General features: G+C 28.5%; 1 protein-coding gene across 5 annotated transcripts in view; it reads left to right on the top strand.

The window, feature by feature from the left end:
• The window catches only part of LOC148236727 (homeotic protein distal-less-like), a 103576-nt gene that overhangs the window by 81226 nt on the left and 6902 nt on the right, over positions 1 to 15448 (top strand). The window lies entirely within an intron of this gene.

The raw sequence follows: 15448 nt of genomic DNA, 5'->3' as shown, positions 1-15448 counted from the left end.
TTAAAAAAAGATTCAGATTTTTTTTGCCGATTTCATCGTTATTGATATTATTATCTTAGTTATAAAATGCTTTATATGTTATAATCAATATAAAATAAATTAAAACAGCTGATTTGCTGATTGTGCTTCTAGTTTCGCTTGATTGTGCTGTATAAATCCATATATTGTATTACAACTGTTTATAATTAGCGCTTCGATCTTTGATAATTTTATTTGTGTCATATTATTATTAATACGATTTAAAAAATTGTTTATATAATAAATTTAGTTTATATGAAATTTTGCGCTGGAAATATCAGTCGCGTTGAGGAACACTCGCGCAAAATAAGCATGGCAGCGAAAAGGTTAAACTTACATTTTAAAATATTTATTTAGTACCATTTTTAGTTATAATGTTTATTTTTTGATAAGTTCGTTATTTAAGTAATGGAATTAACTTTAAATCAAAACCTATGGAAATAAATTTTAAAAATAATTTTATATAACAACTTATTTTAAGTCATTGAATAATAATTAATTTAAGTATACATATTATATATTTACATAATAGGAAAACTAGAGCTTCAACATATGCGACATTAATTATGAAAAAATTCGTGGATAGAATGAAAGTTCTAATGCTATGCGAAAGTACGAGTAAATTAATAAATTAAATATTAATTGATTATTTTTCAAGCGACTCTCTTGCCCATTACAATGGTGCATTGGCATTTATCTTATATGTATATATAAATCGAAGGACTTGTAGTGAAAAATCTATTGTCTTTTTTTACTTCTTCTACATATATACATATTAATGTATAGCTTATTGTACATAATAAATATAAAATATTTGTTTAATGCTGTATATGTTATAAAAAAGCAGATATATGAATGTCGAAGGAACTTATGCTTGAGAAAAATATTTATTACTATTAATTATTATTATATAGTTATCTAGCGTGACTTTAATCATCTTGATATTCATAGGTGATCTTAAAGAAATAATAAAAATCAAATCTGAGGTGATCATCATAAAACTAATATAATATCAATTTCAATTTATATCATACAGCCACGATTGTTGATGTGGGATATGAACTCATAACCTTTAGGTTGATAAGCCATGAATTATTAACTGTGTTTATATTTGAAATGTCTCATAGAATTATATTTACATATTAATAATATTTAAAAGATAGTTATTATTTAATTTGATACAGATTTACATACATTTAAAAGTCTTCACATGACATGAAACTTTTAATTTCATTATGTTTTTTTTAAACACACAATGAATGCTACAGTACATACTGACAAATATTGTATTTATTTAATCAGTAGGATTTTATCAAAGCGTGTATTTTATATAAATAAGGAAAATATTTTACTGTTACTGATTAAACATGATTAATAAATATTGAACGAATATTTTTTAAAATAAAGCTGATTCATTGTATATATATATATATATATATATATATATATATATATATATATATATATATATATATATATATATATATATATATATATATATATATATATATATATATATGTATAATATACGTATAAATAAATAAAAATATATTATTTGATGCTCAGGTAGATATATAGTATACAATTTTATAATCTTCAATTAAAGTAAAGCTTGAAAAAAATGATACCTTAATTAGAACACACGCATGACGAACAAGTTCAATCAAAAATAATATGGCGCCGTATAAATCTGTCACGTCTATAATTTATACCCACCTATAAATTTCGTCACATCGATTATTACGACGCGTGGCGCGTTTTATATTTTATTTATAAAATTATAATAATATATAAATAAATCATCCCGAGCGTCCGTTAAACTTCAATCAAAAAATTGTTGCGAGCGGTAATTGCGCGGTCGTCCGCGGTTACTGGATCAAATCCAGACTAGTTTACGGATTTATTTACTCTCATTACTTTCATGACAAAACTGGATTTTCACGAAGGCGGCTTTACGTATACGATATTATGCCGACGAGAGAGAGAGAAAAAAATATATGGGTGCAATAAAATTATTAACTTTTTACTGCCGCAATAAAAGCGTGATCTGGATATTTGTGATGAGAAGCATATAAAATACGGTACAAATAAAATCTTCGGTTTAGTGTCCCATGGTAATAATAGTATAAAAATGATCGAGGTTTAACTCGTGTGTAAAAATGCCTTCGGTTTAAAGATTGAATGCGTTTCTTACTAGGAAACATTTATAAAAGCAATTTTTTTATCTATGAATCTGTAAAAACAGAGAGAAGGAATAGAGAAGAGCTGGGGCTTAAACCAAGTTTAAGCTATAAAATATATGTTCAGTCCGACTTTTCTTTTGCTTAATTAGATGGCTAAAAAATATCGTCACTTAAGTAATCACAAATCTTATGAAAAGTCGCGAATTTGCTGTCAATTAATTACATTCAAGTTTACACATGGTTGTAATTTGATTTCTGGGTACTTTTGAGTAATTTAGTTTTTCCATACTTGAGTATTTAGGTACTTAACTTGTTAAATTATAAATTAAACAATATCATTCGCGCAAATAAAAATTGGACTGTTTTATATAAAAAAAAACAACATTTAAGCAGTCCATAAAAAATAAAATAAATGATATTTTTCACATGTAATATAGAAAACTTTATTTAATTCATACTGTAAATGATATTTTTCACATGTAATATAGAAAACTTTGTGTTCTTCGTTGATTTTTCAATACGTAGGGTATAATATCAGCATATTTTGATAACAGCGCAGTTGTATATTAACCTCTCAATTAGTTATCAAAATAATGAAATTTATATCTTACTACAATATAATTGTTTTCTATATGAATTTGGTTATTTTTTGTTAGACGTATTAAGTGGAACTTTTTTTAATATGCTGTTTTATTTGAATAATGATAATTCATATAATCTCAGAAAAGCGTAGTCCGTAAAATCTAGACTGGTAACCCAGAGGCCACGGGTTCTAGCCATGATAGCAGACTCGAATTTTTATTTTGAAAAATGCGCTATTAATAAAAACTGGCTCCAGCTGCAAAGACATCTATTGATTATACTTTTAAAACTGGTGGTTAATATTTATTATAGGCAGTGGAGCGATCCTTAACAATACTCCCCGCAGTATATAATTATCCAATGCAAAATTTGACCTACCTAAAAAACTTACGCAATGTCTTCAATAAAACAAAGCGGCCCCTTTTATCCCCCCATCCCTTCTCCACAAGCTACGCTATATATACATAAACAAAAATGTGTTAATGGTTATCAGCACGTGCTCCACTCAAACAAACATAAGGGAACATCCGGTGAAACTTTGACTGTTACTGATTCTACAAATCTGGCTAAATTTTTGAGCAAATTATCATAACTGTTGTTTATGGTTTACATATTTAACTTAGCTCTAGCTATTCGTGGATATATATTTTTTAGCGCATTTGGTTTAAAAAGCAAACTACACGAACGGTCTTTCCATCGCGAAATTCCGCCTCCAAGCATGTGCCGCCCGGAGCGGTCACTGTTTGTAGGTATTAATTATGTCTGATTAACTTATCCAGCAGATAGAAATTTACTCAATTGTAACGTATTGGGCTTACGCTTGTAATTTTGCATTTTCAATAAAATTTTCTAACCCTTATGATGCAAATATAACGCATGATCCGATGATGTATACTCAGTGTACTTGTAAAAATGTGTAAAAAATTGTGATTTAAGATTGATAAAACATTATAATTATAATATCAAATGAGAAGATTCAGACATCGTAAAGTCCGCTTTAAATGACTGTTCCCGAGTATTTAATCTTGATGTTCTTATAATGAATTAACTTGTACTATTGACTTGAATTAGATTTGGATTATACTTAATTATTGTAGGATAGCAGCGTTTTAAATTTATCTTTCTGTTTTTGTAGATATTTAACTCTTATATTTTTCTCTGTTTTAATATCAGGCTTTGCTAATTTATGGATAAGCTTTCTAATAAAATATTTATGTCGATTTTGATCTGTGTCGTTTAAGGGTGTTGAAGAAAAAAATCAAAACTCAAAAAGTTAAAATCATAATTAGATGTCATGTGCACTTTGTGTACATCACAGGAAAATATAAGTTATTGTGAGAGTCAAACAAGAACATCTAAAAAAATATTGTAATTAACATATCTTGTACAGAAAGTAAAATCTAATTAGTTATATAAAATAAATCGTAAAGACATTTTTATCTTTTATAACTACAATTTAAAAGTTTAACTCAGAAATAAATTACATTTTAGTAATCTATTGCATTTTGTACGTTAGAATTGATAGTATTGCTATTTTGAAAGAGTCTTACTATTATTAAAAAATATTAGATACTTAAAATTTGTTTTTATTATCAAATTTCCCAACCTCGCATATACAAATACAATTATTTTTAGCGCATTTTAGAAACTTATTTATTTTGATAAGACCTCTATCTAGATAAAGTTCGAAAGTTTTCCTTTGAGGGAAAACGTCACTCACATTCTAATCTACAGTAAAATAATATAATAAACAAAAATGTATTCTCTTCCGAATAATGTCTTATTCTTAGCACAACGTTCACAGTACGATCGCAAGAATGAAAGAAATTAAAACAAAATATTAAATAGTTATCTCTGACGTCATCCGTTATAAAAACCGGTACGGTTCTAATTAAAAATAACGATTCTCACCGGTTCATAGTTCAAGCTCGCAGTCGCTCTCAACATTTTATGGACATATCTATATAATATTTTATAGGTATATGGTGCAGCCGGCGCCCGTGGCCACTGTGTCGTTTCATATGGAAAAACAATGCGTTTATGGTTATTGTTATGTGATTGGTTCCATCCTTTGTTGACCAGTGTCCACGTATATACGAACATACACATAGCCAGAAACAATGGCGCTTCCCATGAGGAAGGGAACGGTGTGTCTGACAAAACGATCATTTGTCGGTTCTTCGCCGCTTCGCATTGTTTGAATCAATCACAGAATACGGAACCATGAAAAAGTTAACAATAATGATGACGATGATACTAATTACGCGTTGTGTGCGTGTGCGCATGCGTACACAAATCGACATGTTATGGGGGAATCGTTTCTTTTTTGTTCAATTTGCTGAACAATTTACGACAAATATAATTATTTTCTGCACACACACACAGTTGATACAAAATGTTAACATTATTGTATCTCTACTATCTGCTACGTTTAATACGCTGATACATGAAAAGTAGAAGCTATGTTGTTTCACTAAATAATGAACACTCAATCCCGCGTAAAATTCCAGCTGCAGTTCCTCACGTTCCTCTTTATCTTGTATACAACCGATATCCCAAAAATAAAAAAATACTATTTTAACTAGTGCTTACGGTCTTAAACCAATCGCGAATAAATTACAAAAATCTTTTGAAATCTTAAACAGATATTTTGCGAGGTGGAAAATTAAAATCAAATGTGTCGTTAAAGATTGAAATTTATTATGAAACGATTTTTGAATTTTATTCATATTAGTTTTTAGAAAAGGAAACATATTAAATTGTTCCAAAGAAGAAACATTATGGCGTTACTATTTTTATTTTATTTATTGTAAATATTTCGTTGCAACATGACGTGCGCTAGTCTGTTTTGTTACAACCATGTAAACACAATCAACAACTAATATCAATTTAATTACAACATACAATCAATCAGTAACACTATTTACAACCTCGATTTTATTTCGACCGTTTTTTTTTAATAATCAATTTTTAAATTGAAAAAATTGGCTTATTTTATGATTTATACGCTGTTTATTTAAATATTGGGAAATTATTTTACCTCTCACTAAATCTGTTACAACATATATTTTTACAAAAGCACGTTGCAAAATTGTAAACCACATAGATTATTAAAAAATACGTAAAAAGTAATTGAATGGTTTGCGGGTTACAAAAATTCAATTTTGTGGTAATAAAAGAGCAATAAGTGACATATTAAAAATAATCTTATTATTGTATAATAATAGGGGTTGCATATTGATTTATCGCTTCTCATAAGTATGTTTTTGGCGCAAATTTTTTTTTATATTAAAGTTATTTAGATATTTCATCATTTATCCCTTTGACTGATATTTTAAAATATTTTAAGATTTATATACATATTAGTAGCAATTTTCCTTAACAAAGATTTAATAATACATTCCCGTTGTTAAATAAATTTAACTAGGTAAAGAATCTTCTTTATGGGATGAAAGAATCTCATGATTCACTCTTGCTATCTTGTTTCGCGTTTACTCAAATAACAGTGTCAGATTGTATAGAATTTTACAATACACAAGCTAACTTCCTGTCTAAAGGACCTTCCAAATAGCAAAAAAAGCAATTGATACATCTGTTTTTTAGCAACAAAAAACATTAATGCTAAAAAAATAGAATATTTCATTGTACACGATTATCACTTATTTCCTGGAATATTTATTGAGATGTTTTATTTTATGACGTGGAGGCACATCCGGTCAATTTTGAAGATCACAGTTTAAGATCGCATTTACTTATGAATTCTTCAGAAATCAGGTAGTGTCGCCTATATTGGCGGTTCTCAAAGGTAAGCTCGCCTCAGCGATGCCTACACTTGAAACAAATGACGGCACGCTCCGTTGGTCACGGTACTACATATTTTTTTCTCTCTATTCTCCCATCATTCCGCCAAACGTTTCATACAATCATTCACGTGGCTTTTCGGGCGTGACGGACAGACGGACAGACTCACGGATCCGTGCAGTTTTTCGGCCCGAAATGCGCTTTTATCCGGGTTTTTTTGTACTCTTTCACCTTCGTGACGCACACCTCCCATTTCTCTTGCAAGTTGACAATGGTATCCGTGCGAAAAGATATGCACGCAAATTCATATCTGACTATCTGCGAAGGGGAGCTTCGTTTGAGGCGAATCAGTTCAAAGAGGGGACACAGTTTGTGGATAAAGCCAATTTTGATAGCATATGTTGAGGGTCAACGTACCAATTTAATACTATTGTGCTCAAATTTAAAAGCCATACGATAAAACTTAATCATATATTGTTATATTATGAATACAAAAACATCTTAGAAACACAAATCTAATATACAAAATTACCTACTAAAAAACGCAAGTGCCTAGCTCTTTGAATCATCAATCTAAGTACGTCCGATACTATATAGATTTTGTGTTATATTTAGTTGTCTGATTAATACGTATTATCAATAAAGTCGTCTTCAGTCATTTTCGGCAATTTTTGTTGAATCAACAGCATTGATTTCGTCCTGCCCGCTTCACTTATTAACATTCTGCCTTTCACTAAAACGGTGACAACATCTCTCGATGCGGGAATTCAAGTAGACATATATACGAATATTGAGAAATAATAAAAAAAATGTAGGATCTCGGTTGCTCGGATGATTTAACTCGGTTATTCTTGTGTTATTTGAGCAATTTTGGACAGTTTGTAACTTATCGAAGGAATATATCACCCCTTCGAGGGTTTCTCAAGAATCCAACCTGGGCCTTTTGCTTTTTAGGTTATTTAATCATTTTAGTTCGATACGCGATTTTTTTTTTAAATAATTGATTTGCATTTTTAAATAAATGATGTAATATGTCTTTAAAATGTTTAATCTTTTTTGCGCATTCTCAATGATGTGATAATATTTAGTTTATGCAAAAAAAAATATAAAAAATAAAAAATATTTTTTTCATATTTATTTACTTAAAAAATTATAAAACAATATAAATCAAGTTTGATTTTTACTTATATATTTTCAATTTTTTCGTTAGTACAACCAATCTTTAGTTAGTAACAAAAAAAATACATTGCAAAATTTTCTAATGAAAATAAAACACATTTCCCGCAATTTATTTGAAATACATTTTTTATTTAAATATAATTATTGAGTCTTATTTATTGCTAATATTTAACCCCAGTGCTTAGTGAAGCATATTCCGAGGAATTTTTGGGTAAAAATATGTCGGAATGGGGATAAAAATATTCAAATAGAATTACGTATATGCAATACCTGTTTTTGTTTTCATTTCGCCAGCCATCCCTATCATAAAAAAGCGTTTCTCTGTTACATAAAATAATTACTGGTACCGTTAGATTTGACTGAGATAAAATAAATGTAATTCCTTTTCTAAAGTAAAATTCTTAAAAAATATGTAAGTAGATTAACTTCTCGAGGAATTTCAGTTTTGGGTTTTGAAACATTTTCGAGAATCACGGACTCCTCTGATGTTCGTTAGAGCCAGGACGTCCGCACTAGCCAAATCGCCAAAGACTATCGCCATCCGGCTTCTTATTACGCTGACATTACACATTAATCAAAGAAATTTTCATGTTTTTTATTTTTAATTAAATAGTCGATCCATTTATATTCTTAATTAAATGTATGTTTATCTTGTCGTATCTGTTATATTTAATTCAATCGACAAATTTTTAATATAAACTATTATGAATCGAATTCAATAATCAACAATGAAATCAAACATGTCATAAAGTATTTTTTGTATCCTAAACATCAAAATAATGCAAAACTCATTAGCACGTTGCGATTATAAGTAACATTTAATGGTCAATGAACCATCCCTTTTATTATGTGTATTAAGCTGAGTACATATTTATTGATTAGTATATGTTTTTCACATAAAATATGCATAAATATATTACATATTGCGAAAAAAACACTACACATAAAAGTCGTTATTAAATTTCATCGATTTCTATAATATATAACTTAAAAATATAATATTTTAACCTACAATGACGCCGATTCTGACCCTAATTAAAAATTATGCCGGATAATTATTGGCCTATGAAACGATCAGATGCCACACAGATAAATTGCGCACGAACATATTCGGATGATTAATGATTTTTCGCCCATTGCTCCACCGTGTTGATTTTATTGTTAGCGGCTTCCGTTTTCTAAAAAGAGGGTGAACGGCTTGTGAAAAGTTCGATTCTTATCATTGCGATCCTTCCGGCTGGTGTGTATATATTTATTATGTACACCTACGTATACGCGCAAGTAAATGTAAAGTGTGACGTTCACATTTTATTGACCGAGTTTCGCTTCATTTAACGGCGACGTTTAATAACACAACACCGATTTGTAAAAGTGTGTAAAACACTTTGATCCATTTGTATGTACGCACACAGTATACCAGTCCGACGAGTTATTTGAATATCGCTGATTAACCGTAACGACCTGTTCCGATGCGACGAGATGAAGAATGGCAATTACACTGATAACGCTATGATAATGTAGGAAATTGTGATAAGACATCTCATTCGTTTGTGCATCGCCTTCAGGGATGACATATGAAGCTTATAAAAGTATTATATTATTGATATATTCAGAAAGTAAAAATAGAAGCATTTTTTTATTCGATTAACAACAAATTTTAATTCTTAATTTCACCTGAAGTACGAGATTATTTGAATGGAGAAACTGTTGCTAAAATTAATTACTAACTTGCTTCTGTTTATGGCAATGATGCTATGAACATTTTATAAAGAAGTGTCGTGAATTTAAAACAGGAAAAATAATAATATTTTAAATATACAGTAAATTATACAGTAAAAACTCGGCAACGAAAAAGTTAATAACATAATAGTTTAATGTAATATAAATAAAAAATATTAATTTTTATAATTTTATTGCACTATTCTAAATATTAAATGCTTTAAAATGATTTAATGTGTATTACCTATCGTAATTAATATTATAATGCACCTTAAAATATTTTTCAAAATTTTGGCAAAGCATACGAAAATTAAAAAAAAGAATGACATGTTTCAGTTTTATATATAGAGCTATTTATTAATTAAATAAAAAATATCTCTTTACAGAAACATATTTTATGTTACTATGATACATTTGCTATTTTTAGTCCTGCATTTAAACTGATAGTGAAAAGTACTACTACAAAATTATTCGACAATTATGTTTCACGACAATCAAAATCACTAACGCGTCTTAAATTTGTCTCACTCTCGCGCACACGTAATTGTAAAAAAAATAATATCTTATTAAGTATATTTCTACGCAACGTAATTACACAAAAAAACATAATAAATACTAAAAATATTCAATCGATAAAATCCGAGTGTCCGGCATTCGCACACCTATTAGCTGCGGTACCTCGCGTTAGTGAGGCACCGCAGACATATATTTATTTTGAGTAACGAAATATGATATATTTTATATTTATATAAAGTTGCTTTAAGTGTTGATTATATTATTGAAACTATTCTTTTAAAAATGACAAGCAGAAAATATTAAAGAAAGCCTTCTAATAGATATCTACTAATGAATCCTCGAGGGTATGTATTATATGTATGTACCGTTTAAATAGCGTGGGATGAAAATTCTCTTCGTTATTATCACCAAGTACTGCCGTTTCTTTTTCTTCATTTCCATCGCATTCCAAGAATCGATCTTCCCTTCTGTACACCATGAAATTATGTCGAAATTGACGCTGATCTATGCCCCGTGGGTACTTACTCTGCTCACCTTGTGAAAACGGGACATGGCGTGACCGAATATGTTTATATGTATTCGTGTGTGTGTTTGTGTGTGTGTGTGTGTGTGTGTGTGTGTGTGTGTGTGTGTGTAATGTTTTGTCATCCGTACTCCTCTTTCCCATCCAACTGTGACCGATGTAATTATATGTTGTTTTTCCTTTACTTCCATATTATGTCTATTTTTTAGTATCATTATATAATACGGCGATGGGGGAGACACTAGATGTCAAACTGTTGATTGTAAGAACCCCTTTAAAATATATTTTATAGCATCAAAATTACCGTCTCAATATCTGATCAATATATTAATAAATACGCATAGCAAGGTTCAGTATTTTACGCAATCACACGGATAATTAATAACACAATTAAATATATGATTATGAATAAATTATTAATCGAGGTTAGTCGGAATGTAATAATTATTGACAATCTATGATATTTTTATTACCTTCTAAATAAATATATAAACAGTCTGTTGACCATTTTTCTATCGTTCTAGGCAATAAAATCGTTCATGTATAAATATTATCTATTGCTAAAGAATCTTTGATTCATTGAATCTGATGTTTTTTCTTAAAGTATGATTTAAATTAATTGTTGCTATTATTATATTGCAATTTTTATATTTTTTTATTTAAAGCCTTAATTACACATTGAGGAATAATAATACATAATTTGTTAATAAATGAGGATTAAGATATGTTATAAAAAAGTTTAATGCAAATCAATGTTATTTTAAAGAAAAATTTTAATATAAATAAACTGTGCAAATCTTATTTTAAATTTATATAAATCGTAATAAGGTATTCATAATATACGTATATTTTAAAACGTTTTTTTTAATTCGATTGTATTTATATTATAAAAATATAAAACAACAATTCCTTTAAATGGTGGATTAAAAATAAACGCTGTAAACTACAATTAAATTTATTTCTTAAATAATTCAATGTAATTAATATACAGATATTTTATTTATTTACATAGATTTTTAGATAATTTGCTTACGTATCATTTATTTATAGGTCAAAATTGCTAATTCTCAATAGGAAACCAGGTGAAACACAGCAAAAAATATGATTTAAGTATTTATTAAAATATATTAGTTCAGTCATATAATTCGAGATCTTTAGTAACTAATATAAAAAAACAAGCATGTTTGATCAAAAAGAAAATCTAGCTTTTCTCTTTTCTGGCACGAAACACAAGTTTCCGATAGTCTTATATTTTGATAATTGTTTCATAAAGAGCAGTTCTTCAAGTTTATAAATCGTTATATGCATATAATAGCAGTCTTTAACCCTTTTTTGGTCATGCCTGAGTTAAATCGTAAATTTTTATTTTGTGAATTCTCATTTCAAAAATCAGTAAATTTCTCTAGAAAATTATCACAGCATTTTTTGTTAATAATTAAAATTGTACGAATATTTTAAATGTTTTGCAATTGCTGCATAGGAAAGGGTTGGTCCGTGCCAGACGTTTTTAAGCCATTTAAAAAAAAGTACTATAACAGTATCAAGGAAAGGTCTTACATTTTTTAATGAACGTCACTTCTTCCTTATTTTAAATGATATCGTAATTTCCATTAATAAATAAATTTCAGCAACAGTTTCTTCTTATGCATACTTGACAAGATTAGGTTTTGATACAGGGATCATATTGTTGCGACTATTAAAATTGCAAACGAAACGAGGACCCTAGTAAAAAGACTTGTTCATCCTTCGTAGATATATAAAAAAACTGGTTTATATCAATCTTTTTGGTTTTTTTAATGTTGATATGTGTGATCACCACAACAAAGTTCCACTTTACAATTCAATGTATATAAATACCGATATTAAAAAATAGTACTGAATCTTCACGTGAGTTTCAGCTGAAAAATGTCGCGCCCCACCGTTTGAAAACATTCGCTGATAGCTTAGTGTGCGCAGCGGTCCTTAGTGCGGTCCACCATGCGGAACGCGTGACAATACCTTGAGAGAAAATGGAAACTAACCGGATGCGACACGTGAATCTTTCATGTTCTTGACGAGAACTCCCATGCATTCAACGCATAAATCTCCGTCCTTTATCGCCCATCTGTGTCCGTCCGTGGACTATGCCGGTCAAAGATTGATGTCGTTCCGTATGAGAATAACTGCGCTATTCGATGATAATATTAGTATCTGTGATTCAGAAAGGGTTTTTGGCGTTTGAATCACAAAAGAACCGTTTTCGGTTCGGTGACCAAAAGCGACGAGTGCTTGGCGAACCAAGAACTCGTGGGGTTTGTTGCTTTGACACTGGATAAAAAATGCGATGGGAAAAAGTGTGGGAAAATCGGTCGAATTGTGGCTTTAAGTTTTTTGCAATTTATTGTAGGTACATTTTTTATGTAGTTTTAAATTTAAATTTAAAATGAAAATCTGCTTTTCTTTTTCATACATTTATCTGTTCACCTTAAACTTTGTCTATTTCTATAACTTTCGATATAATTTATTATATAGAATTGCTAAGTTTATTTTAAAATAAAAATATCTTAAATCTTGTTTATGTTTACTGAATGAATAAAGATCGGACTATAGATTTTTAGATACTATCGATCAAGAACAAATATATTTTTATACAATTAAATGTGATAAATTACAGAATAGATTCTTATACATATATTTGATATTAAAATATATTTAGCCTTTTTTTTAAATTTTATACTCAAATATTTGGGCAGCTATTCGAAGATAATGTTTGTATTGAGTGAGACGAAATTATTACAGAAAATAGTTTTATAGGAACAGTACGAGAATATTTATTACTAGATTCTCAAAATATAGATATATTAAAGAATACAACTTGCTGCAAAATAACATTAAAATTGTACTACAAAAAATTGATTAATTAAACAAGATAATATTTTTCAGTAGTAGAAAAAAAGTAAAGCTATTGTTAGCTTAAAAATTTAATCCTAATAGCTAATAAAACATTGATGAAGTAACATGTATTTAAGATATACTTTGTGTGTCGCTCCAATGGAAACGCTATAAAAGATTAACATATGTTTTTATGCCATAAAAAACATCCAAATAATATAAATAATTAATTGATAGTATTGATAAGAAATGTCCTAGTTAGCTGTATAATAAAAGATAGAGAAATATTTTGCTTCAAGAAATTAACATGTAAAATAAAATTTAAATACTATAAATTTTGATATATTAAAAAAACATTATTATAAAAATATATTGTTTGTTTTAACTAAACATAAATTGTTTGTTATCATTAAATACATATGTTATGTCAATGTTTATTATTTATATGTACTTATAATTGATAAATTGACTTACTATGCAATTAAAATACCATTGTTTATAGCAATAAATAAATTTTTTAGATTAAGTATAATTTTATAAGAAATAGTGACATCTGTTGACCAATAGCCTAAGTAATTAGTTGTTCAATTAATTATATTTACGTAATTTATTCCAATATAACTTATTTATATAATAAAATATAATCTCATATATACTTATAGTGTAATAAAAATGTGCAATGCAACAAGCACAAGCATTTTATCAGTGTTTCATGGATTTACCTCATTTTTAAAAAAAGCTTCATTATAAAGCTGTTGATTTTTCTATTTTATAACACCTAGCAACTTTTCGCAAGGTTGTTAACCCTGTTTCGAATGACTTTTTCAAAGAAATGCCACCGGCAGTTTTTCTCGTGCCAAGGAATGCTTTGAACAATCCGCTCTCAATCCGCAAATGTAGCGTAAAAACCGATGTATAAAACACACACATACGCAAAGATACGTATACGAGATCGAAATACTTACATGTAACTATCGTTTCCTTTCCATAAGGCCACTAATTAGATCAAAGCTCATATATAATCTGCCGATCTGAGAGTTTCATGTCGTGCCCTCTCCACCCCCATGGCTAATTTTCCCTCAAAAGAGGGTGAACAGGACACCGGCGACGAACGCAAACAATATGGAATACAAAAGATCGACTAATTGGCTTTGGATTACAAAATTCTGCTTTCTATCCTATCCACAGTATCCGCGACATTCGATAGCCGGTGATTTAAAAGGTGTTTTGGGGATTGTAACCAGTTCAATTATTATATGAGCGTGTCTGCTATCTGTAATGACATGAAATTCGGTATATGTAGCCATACTTTTGCTTGAAATAAAAAACCGATCCAATTTTGTGTTTTTTTGTTGTAAGTATATACACCCTTTGAGTTATTTTCGTTATGTAAAAATAACCCTTTAAAAACGTTGCTCAATTCTTCAGGATAATTATGACGTTTATTCGTTGTAGCGTTTTTATTTCGCTTATTTACTCAATTGAATCATAACAATATAAAATTTGAGATATGTGCAGCTTGAACATGTATGTATTATTTATGTTTACAAAAAGAATAGATAATCGCTCAAATTTTATACACAATTAAAGCACGCACGAGTTTATGTAATGTATACTTGTTATAAAATATATCAATAGCAGTTTTTATTTACTGTGTATTAATATTTTTAATCATTTAATACGTATAGCTCAAAAATATATAATTGGCAATTATTTTGTATAGACAACTTTATTTTTTTATTATATACAAAATCAAAGTTAAGATATTTTTTTAGAATTTAATGTAAGATTTCATTAAAACAATTATAAGTAGCTTAATACTGAATTTATACAAAGGCTTTAAATAAATTATTTAATTATTAAAGATCTTCTTTCGTTTTAGAGAATAAATTTGATATTTATAGTATTTTAAATAATTATAATATTACAACATAAGGATACATAAATCATTATCTCAACTTTTTTTTTATTGTAAATGCGATTAAGTCTCAAAATATTATTTTGTACATATATTTTATTTTTTTGCGTTCACCACAATAAAAATAACACGAAAGAT

The sequence above is a fragment of the Plectrocnemia conspersa genome, unplaced genomic scaffold, assembly GCF_051122295.1.
Source record: "Plectrocnemia conspersa isolate PC_06_02 unplaced genomic scaffold, ASM5112229v1 ptg000003l, whole genome shotgun sequence".
Taxonomy (NCBI): Eukaryota; Metazoa; Arthropoda; class Insecta; order Trichoptera; family Polycentropodidae; genus Plectrocnemia; species Plectrocnemia conspersa.
Note: the sequence above shows the minus strand (reverse complement) of the source record. Positions and strands in the feature narration are given on the sequence as shown.